This window comes from Schistosoma mansoni, chromosome 5 (assembly GCF_000237925.1).
Source record: "Schistosoma mansoni strain Puerto Rico chromosome 5, complete genome".
NCBI lineage: Eukaryota > Metazoa > Platyhelminthes > Trematoda > Strigeidida > Schistosomatidae > Schistosoma > Schistosoma mansoni.
This window is the reverse complement of record NC_031499.1, coordinates 1658705-1667560: the sequence shown is the minus strand read 5'-3', so window position 1 is coordinate 1667560 and position 8856 is coordinate 1658705. Positions and strand designations below refer to the sequence as shown.

The following is an 8856-nucleotide window of genomic DNA, read 5'->3' as shown; positions in this document are numbered from 1 at the left end:
TTTTCAGTTTCGTGTCTTCTTTTCAAAATTTTCTTTAAAGATAAATAAAATTAGAACATCACATGTAAGCTAACAAATGGTGGTCTAGCTTCAATTGACTCGTGATTTCAACTATTAAAGAAAGTCTTATCAATAGTTAAACATCGAAAATAAGAGGTCAAACGTGAGTGAATAGACTTGGAATAGTGATCACAAAACAATAAAATCATTACGTAATAAGAAGTATGTAAATAATTTGATAGTGAAGAATACAAACGGAAAGAGGCGGAAAATTACTACCATCAGTACACTTGTCTTCCCACTATCAACTTGTACTTTTACCTATTATGCTCGGTGACGTATTCTATTTCATTGTAATTATTGACTCAAATTGCCTTGATTGGTTTAACATTTCGGTATAAATATTCATGTATATCAGAGTAAAACCTGATGACGATCTAAATGAAAACAATTGTTCTCTCACCTGCGGTGTTCTAATTTTCACAATGGGAATCTTTAAGATAAATAAAACTCATTTTTTATTTGGTTGTTACTTGAAGGGATGAACAAAATTTTCTCCTTTTTTTATGTTAATAAATAATCTACTACAATATTTGAAGATTTTTTGACAAACTATTGACTTCTGACTTGAAAAAAAAGGATTACACAGTAACAAACCATTGAAACAATGGTCAGTTTGGAATAAATAAGTGGATAACGCGATGGCGTATGAAGCGAAAGGTACTGGGTTCGAGTCTTGGAGTGAACATCAACTCTGAGATGTAGGTATATCCAGCTGACGAGTTCGAAATAGGACGAAACGCGCGTCAAACTGGATTCCACTACTAGCAACTATCCATCTTTGCTTTCAATGCTTGTGAAATAAGGCTATATCGAGGCAATATGCATAGTTTGCACAAATGGCCAATAAGAGACTGATCAATTGCAGTTGTAAACGTCAATGGAAAGATTCAACCAAACAATACTAAGTGAATTTAAATAATAAACTTGTTTTAAAGAAATTCAATGGGTAATTTATTATTGTTACCAATAATATACCTTAATAAGTCTTTATTTATCATTAATGTTTTAGCTGTGATTTTCAATGAGATTTGTCTGGTTTGAAATGTATAGTCTGTTTGTTTGTTTTTTCGTACAAAAGATAATTTAGTACATTTACATTGTTTAATATCATTTTTATGATAGTGTTCTAGCAGGAGAAGAGAGAGAAAGAGCCTACACTGTACATTATGATGGAAAATGTATGTATCTTAAAAATTGATTAAGTGATGAACGTCTGTATAACTTTTGTTTTCTAGTGGAATAGACATTTTCTTTTGTGAATTGTGTACTGTTTAACAGTTTTTAGTGCAACTATGGATATATTTGGTAATTCACCTATTGTTAGTTTATGTACACATACAGTTAATCACCCTTCTATTTGTATCCGTTTTAAACATCTATTTAGGTTTGTTGTGTAAATGGTAAGTGATCAAGACATGCTGGTAAATTTTGACCTGTGGTTTATTAGTTCAGAAAGTATTCGGTTTCTAGTTAATAAGTCTTGTGGTTGAACGCTACAGTGCCAGCTCCTAAACCACTTCATAGTTCATAAAATGCTTCTACTATTGAACCGGAAAGATAAAGTAGAGGGTAGTGAGATTACGGAAATCTCTAGAAATCGTGCTTAAAATGATGATGTACTCATTTAACCAATATAAAGAAAGCATAATCAACCGAAGAATTTTCAGAGTTAGTGTTATATCTAGAGCCTTGATTCTTAATATGCCGCGAAGTACTTGACTACTTGAACGATAGAACCCGCAAACGTCGCAAAAGAGAGAAGACAAAGACTGGTAAGCAGGAAGTTTATTGCCCCAAACAGTGTCAAAATATAGCACAGAAATCTCGTGTATTTATAGTTTTTGGCTGAAAGTAAATTATCATTTAGGTCAACCAATAAGCACATAGGTATCAAACTAATCCATCCAATGGAGAAGCTCCACGTTGGCATTTCTAGAACATTCCCCTAGCCGTGATTGGATGGAATGTCTGCGGCTCTTCCTGGGCTTCTTAGGGCTTCCGAGAGTCTACCGACGGGCCGTCCTTACACCTCCCCCTTTGAAGTCTGTGACGTATGAATTTCTTTTTGGATTTTCTTGAAGCATTGTTGTTGTTCTCGTTTTTCTGTTCATCACCCTTATTGGCTGCGCGCTCTCACTCTTAAGTTTTTCTAGTCGTTGGTTGCGGCCTTCTTTCGGGCCTTTCTCCACCAGAATGTGGAACGGTACTTGTGTGTCTACTGCTGCTGTCCTATGATCCCTTTTTATCTGATTCATATGTCTGGTACATTTTCCGTCCCTTCCACGGACTAAATAAAGTACTTTCCCGATACGCCGTACTATGACACCTGGTTCCCATTTCTGACCGCCTTGATACTTTACAAGTACCTTTTCGCCGCGGTCGTTCGTCTGATACTCTTGTACAGGTTTTCTTCTTTTCTTGGGCGGCGATTTTTTTTCAAATATCCATGGGTTCTTTGCCTGAACTTCTGATTCACCTTCTCCTGCGGCAATGAGTACATCTTCCTCATGTTTTGCCTGGGGACCGATCAACCTTGAGAGTGCATCAGATCTCACCGGACTACATATATGATTAATTGGCTGGTTAGCCAACTGCAACATTTCTATTAGGTCAAGACCAAGCAAATCTAGTCCTGGGCTTTCAGTGAGAATACTTTTTCATTCTTCTGTACATTCCCTTTTTTAACTGGGCAGCATATCTCTCCAGCAATATTTACCTTCTCTCCAGATGCACTGTGTGCTAACTGGGTTGTAGGGAGCACCGAGGGTTTGCCAATATGACTCCATGTTTTGCGGCTGATCAGTGAAATATCTGAAGCAGTGTCAAGCTGTAGACGGGCACGGCGTCCATTAATCTCTAAGGTCACATATTTTCTTCGATTATGTTCTGTGCTGGTATGTGCTACCATTATTCTATTGGTTGATGAACAGTTTTTACGTCTTCGGTAATGAACACTCGATGAGCGACGGTGCATCTTCTTCTTACAACATGTTTCTTTATGTCCTTTGAGCTGACATCTAGTGCACCGGTAGTTTTTGTATGGGCAGAACCTTTTGTAATGCAGCTCTCCGCAAAACCAACATGCGGATGGAGGCTTCTTAATGGTTGTGTTCTGCTTTTGCATATAGGAATCTTTCTTCCCACTTACTGCCTGTACATAAGGTAGTCGACCATTATTTTCTACCATTGAAGTGTCATGCTTCAAGTTCACCAGATGCTGACATTCAGTAGTCACCTCTTGAAGGGTGATATTTGGGCACTGTTCAATTTTGCTTAGAATTCTGGTTCTAATGTCGGCGTCTTCTGAAGATTGTAAGCTGCATACGAAAACAAGACATTTGAATTGGTCTTCTGTCATTGCTGATAGTTTAAAGCGCTCACATTCGCGATTTATTATGCTAGTATGTTGCACCCAGTCATCATTGCCGGCTTTTACTATTTTCAAGCACTGATATCGAATATTGAACAAGGAAGACTGTTCACCGAAAATTTGCGACAAAATTTTAACTGTTTCTTCGAATGAAATGTCTCTTGGGTTCTTGGGCAGAATGTAATCAGTATATCGTTCATGTTCAATGGTACCCAGCTTTCGTAGTAGCACCCTGACCTTGGCGGCATCATCAAAAGTTTCTAGGTCGACATTAAATACATCTTCATATTTCTTGTACCAAGATTCGAATGTTACACCAGCAACACCATCAAAATGAAATTCGTGAATGGAATCAATGATACAATCAGCATGCGATTTGGCAGAAACATCTGTAAGTTCATTCTTATTGAGGTTCATCTGCTGGGTTAGTTTTTCGAGTATGCTCATCTGGAATTGTTCAAGCCGTTTTTCATGGCGCTCTAGAAAAACTTCAAATTGGTCAAAGGTAATAGACATCTTGATAAATTAACCCGTCGCCAGTTGTTATATCTAGAGCCTTGATTCTTAATATGCCGCGAAGTACTTGACTACTTGAACGATAGAACCCGCAAACGTCGCAAAAGAGAGAAGACAAAGACTGGTAAGCAGGAAGTTTATTGCCCCAAACAGTGTCAAAATATAGCACAGAAATCTCGTGTATTTATAGTTTTTGGCTGAAAGTAAATTATCATTTAGGTCAACCAATAAGCACATAGGTATCAAACTAATCCATCCAATGGAGAAGCTCCACGTTGGCATTTCTAGAACATTCCCCTAGCCGTGATTGGATGGAATGTCTGCGGCTCTTCCTGGGCTTCTTAGGGCTTCCGAGAGTCTACCGACGGGCCGTCCTTACAGTTAGTGATGAAGAAATTTGTTTCATCACAGTATAAGATTTAATTCAACTGTTCACAACAAATAGTTGTGTATATAGTCAAAAACCAAAGAGAAACTCGATTATTCCCATCAAAACGCTTTATTTAAAAAATGGCAATAAACAAATAGTGATATAAGTGAAGAAAGATAGTGGCTAACAGTGAAATCCAGGACGCGCGTCAAGTCCTATTTGGAATTCGTCAGCTGGATGTACCTACATCTCAGAGTTGATGTTCACACTGGGACTCGAACCCAGTAACTTTCGCTTTAAACGCCATCGCGTTATCCACTCAGCTACTGAGTCCTGATAGCCACTTGCTTGTGCAATCGGGTTAAGTTTAAATTCACTTAGTATTGTTTGTTAGAATCTTTCCATTGATGTTTAGGACTGCAAGTGGTCAGTCTTTTATTTGCATATGTGCATACTGTACGTATTACCTCGATGTAGCCTTATTTCACAAGCATTGTAAGCAAAGATGGATAGTGGCTAGTAGTGGAATCTAGGACGCGCGTTTCGTCCTAATCAGAAGATTATCATGATAGTTGCGAAATGTAGTTTTTGTTTTGTAATATTTTTAACTCCATACTGAGCATAAAGTTGTTCATCTGTAACTCAAAATGGTTATTGGGTGCATAACATTTGTACTGAGAAAACTGTGTGCGTTATTCAAACAAACAAAAAATAGAAAATTAAAGGATGTTATGCTTTACATTTTATGAATGTCAAATGTTTAATGTATATTTTAAAAAATAGTTGACTTATTTGTCGGTTAATTTAATAAATATTCTGCAATAAATGTAAAAGGAAAGTGTTATAACTTGTGACGCAATGATACCACCAGTTAAAGAACAGTGATTTATCGACTTGATCAATGATGCATAAAACCAGTACGAGCAGTCTAGAGTACTTATCGGTCCTGCTTCCTGCTTAGCCCTGCGTGTTAAGTCTACAACATCAATAACTGTCCCTGCCATATTAATCATGTATTTCAAACATACTGGGTTTATATACCAACCTCAATATTGCCTTAATTCACAAGCATTATGGTGATAGTTTATGACTATGACTTTTAATTTTAAAATGTTTATTTCTACAACATAAAGAAAAGTTTTACGTAATGAAACTGTTTGAAGATATAGATGATTACTGTTGGTGAATTTTACAGTATACACCAATATGAAAGTTTAAGTAGTTTGTATCACATTTTATCGATTATGTCTAAACTAGAATTTTGATAGGACTTTAATGATAAAGAAATTTAAAAGGGCCCATAATGATTTTGGCGCCTATCACATTATCATCCCAAATGCGTAGATGTCAAAATATTACGTAGTTCACATAAACTTTGCTTTTAACCATAATTAACGTTTATTAATTCACTTTGTCATATTAAGGTTTTATCGTTTAGGTACTTTGCTAATAAAATAAAGATTCATAGAAAGCTATATTGTATTATTGAAAATAAAATTTGATGAGACCATGGCAACAAATGAATGGTGAACAAGAAGAACTGGAAAAATCTATAATCTATGGTCTACTTCATGCTTTTAATTCATCAATGAAAATACAACATAGAAATCGTTTAACTGAAACTAATAGTTTTTACCACTTGATTCTAGTTCAATAGTAACGAGACAGTATTTGTTTTTTACGTACTTTCGAAGGATTGTTATAACTCTTGCCAATGCTTCGTAGTTTCTAATATTTCCCTAATATATGACTATTTCGTTTTTAAAAACAGAATTGATCAATGAACGAATGGGAAAATTCCCCCTTTAGGGTTGTGTAAATTGTTAAAATAGATAAATTCAAGGATGGAATTATTTATATAAGTTGGTTACTAAAAGTCACATTTATATCCATGAACATACATATACATACACAGTTTACTAAATCAATGGATTAATAAATGCATAAGAAAAATCGTTACTTTTTAATCCTAACCAAATTCCCCAAATTGTCCATTTGACTTAAATATCTCTCTATGGAAATAAAAATGCACCAATTTAATTATTTAAACAGGAACTAACTTTTAAGTGAATACAAAGTATAAAGAAAGAAATAGTTACTAATGAGTAAACAATGAAAATTAATTGTTGAGTACATATATTGATGATGTATTGAATAGATAAGCGATTCAATATATCGATTACAGGGTTAATTGTTTATGACAGAATTTGCAATTTATATATCTCCTTCATTTTATGAATTAGCGGGTTCTACAGGGTATTTTTATTGAATCGAATCTCTGTGTCATTATATGAACAAGATTCATTAAAAAGTAGTTTGAATCATGAGTAATTGAAGATAGACCACCATGGAAAACCTGGAAGCACTGGACGGCCGTTTCGTCCTGTTATGAGACTCCTCAGCAGTGCGCATCCAGTGTTTCCACGTTTTCCATGGTGGTCTAGCTTCAATTGACTGATGATTTCAACTATGAAAAATACTGAAATCTCCACAAAACCCATTCTGAAAAAGTGGTTTATTTAGAACCATTTTTTGTCTATCAAATTTAAAACGTTTCATAAAATTATATCCGGAATGCATTGTAATGGGTATCTACACAAGCAGTGTTATCATGTTATACAGTAAGGAAGAGTTTCGAAAATACATAAACACTTACATATTTCATTTGTTTCCGAGTTTTTCGAAATTGTTCATCTTATCTACATGTGATCATCGATAGCATTACTCTTAAATGCTATGACAAGTTCTGTTGTTAGCTTTGTATATAAGCTTTGCAATGGTACTGTAGTTCATAACAAGTAATCATTCAACTTGACATTAAAAACATCCAGACGATCCAAAATGGCTTCTCTTCTTATAAATTGAGAAGAGCGATTGAAGTATCTTGTTTACTTAATATTGCGGCACTCATTTGAAAAAAAGAAACAGATAATTAACAATTCTTTTTTAAACATCATATAGAGTCTTAAATTCACTTAGTGTTGTTTGCTTGTATCTTCCCATTGTTATTTAGGACTGCAATTGATCAGTCTCTTGTTGACATATAAGCATCCTGTGTGGACTGCATTGATATTGCCTGAAGTCACAAGCTTGACAAGCAAAGATGAATAGTGGCTAGCAGTGGAATCCAGTTTGACGCGCGTTCCGTCATATTTGGGACACTTCAGCTGGATGTACCTGCATCTCAGGGTTGACGTTCACTCTTGGGATCGATCACATCACTGATAGGTAAATGTTCATATACACAAATGTTTCCAAATACTTAAATAAAATAGCTTAAGTATACCAAGACTTAAACGTGCTGGCAACTGATTGTCCATCATTTAAATGAAATCTCCTTGACTGAGTAATATTAATCACTGGAAAAACCCCATAGATAAATCTTTGTTGGTCAGCAAACAGAATTTTTTATATAGAAGTATACTCATCCATATGTAAAATGCTTTTTTCAATAGTAAAGATGATTATCACATTTAATTAAAAGATATATTTTGCTGTTCATCTTATCTGATAAACCTACCGTCAAATGAAGTATTCACGTAGAATATAATTCGATACTAAGTACTATTATATAAACATCCCGTTAACTGATGAGGTTTAATCTCATTCATGGGTTAAATGAAACTGAATATTTATAAGAACATTCATATTTAGTTTGGACTAATTATAGGGTATAACGAAGGGTTTTATTTTTTGTTAATGAATGAGATTTGAAAATGTTGATTTCATATGACTAACACTCCATGATCTAAACTACAAATTAAATCAACATTACAAATCACGGACTCCATTGTCAATGACAATCATTTCTCTCTCTATCGACTAATTTTGTGGAATGGAAGTGAAAGTTCTTCAGAGATGTTATAAATAATGGCCATATAATATCACAAATTGACTGATGATAATAACTAAAGCTATTATATGGTGATTCAGTCACCTAAATGTACACTGCTCACTAGACAGGTTGTATACTGAATACGAAATTTTATATGGGTATTGTTAATGAAACAATCCAATGGATGATAATAATAATAACCCAGATTAAAAGTATATTCGATAAGGTAAGTTCCTCAACCCACCCCCAATAAGATGTTACTTTTTATTAAAGCTGAATAGCTTGGCAACTATTCAACATATCAAAAGTTTTTCATTTTCATAATTAATTTCAAATATGAAAATATACAATTTACTTTTAACCTATTAAAGATAACTTTAATTCATTAAAAGTTTTCATTCTTTTATAGTCAATATTCAATATTTTCCCAATATTAATTATTCAACTTGGTTACTTGGTTAAATAGGAAAATACGAATTTTTCTATATAAAAAAAATCAATGATAGACATTATTTGATTTTTTTTCTCTTTCATATACGATATTCACCGTTTTGTTAGTTGAAAGTGTGTGTGTGTGTATGTGCAGGGTGGGGAATAGGAGGGGAGGGGAAAGGAGTCATTGAGGAATCATTTTTCGTGATCAGTTCAAACTCAGCACATAGTGATATACAAAATTGAACATTGATTTAATAAAATTTTAAT

General features: G+C 34.4%; 1 non-coding gene across 1 annotated transcript; it reads right to left on the bottom strand.

The window, feature by feature from the left end:
- Positions 1-4579: 4579 nt before the first annotated feature.
- On the bottom strand, positions 4580-4652 carry Smp_tRNA_01633_Pseudo_TTA.1.1. Its single transcript has one exon. It is a non-coding gene (tRNA).
- Between the last annotated feature and the right edge of the window lie 4204 nt (positions 4653-8856).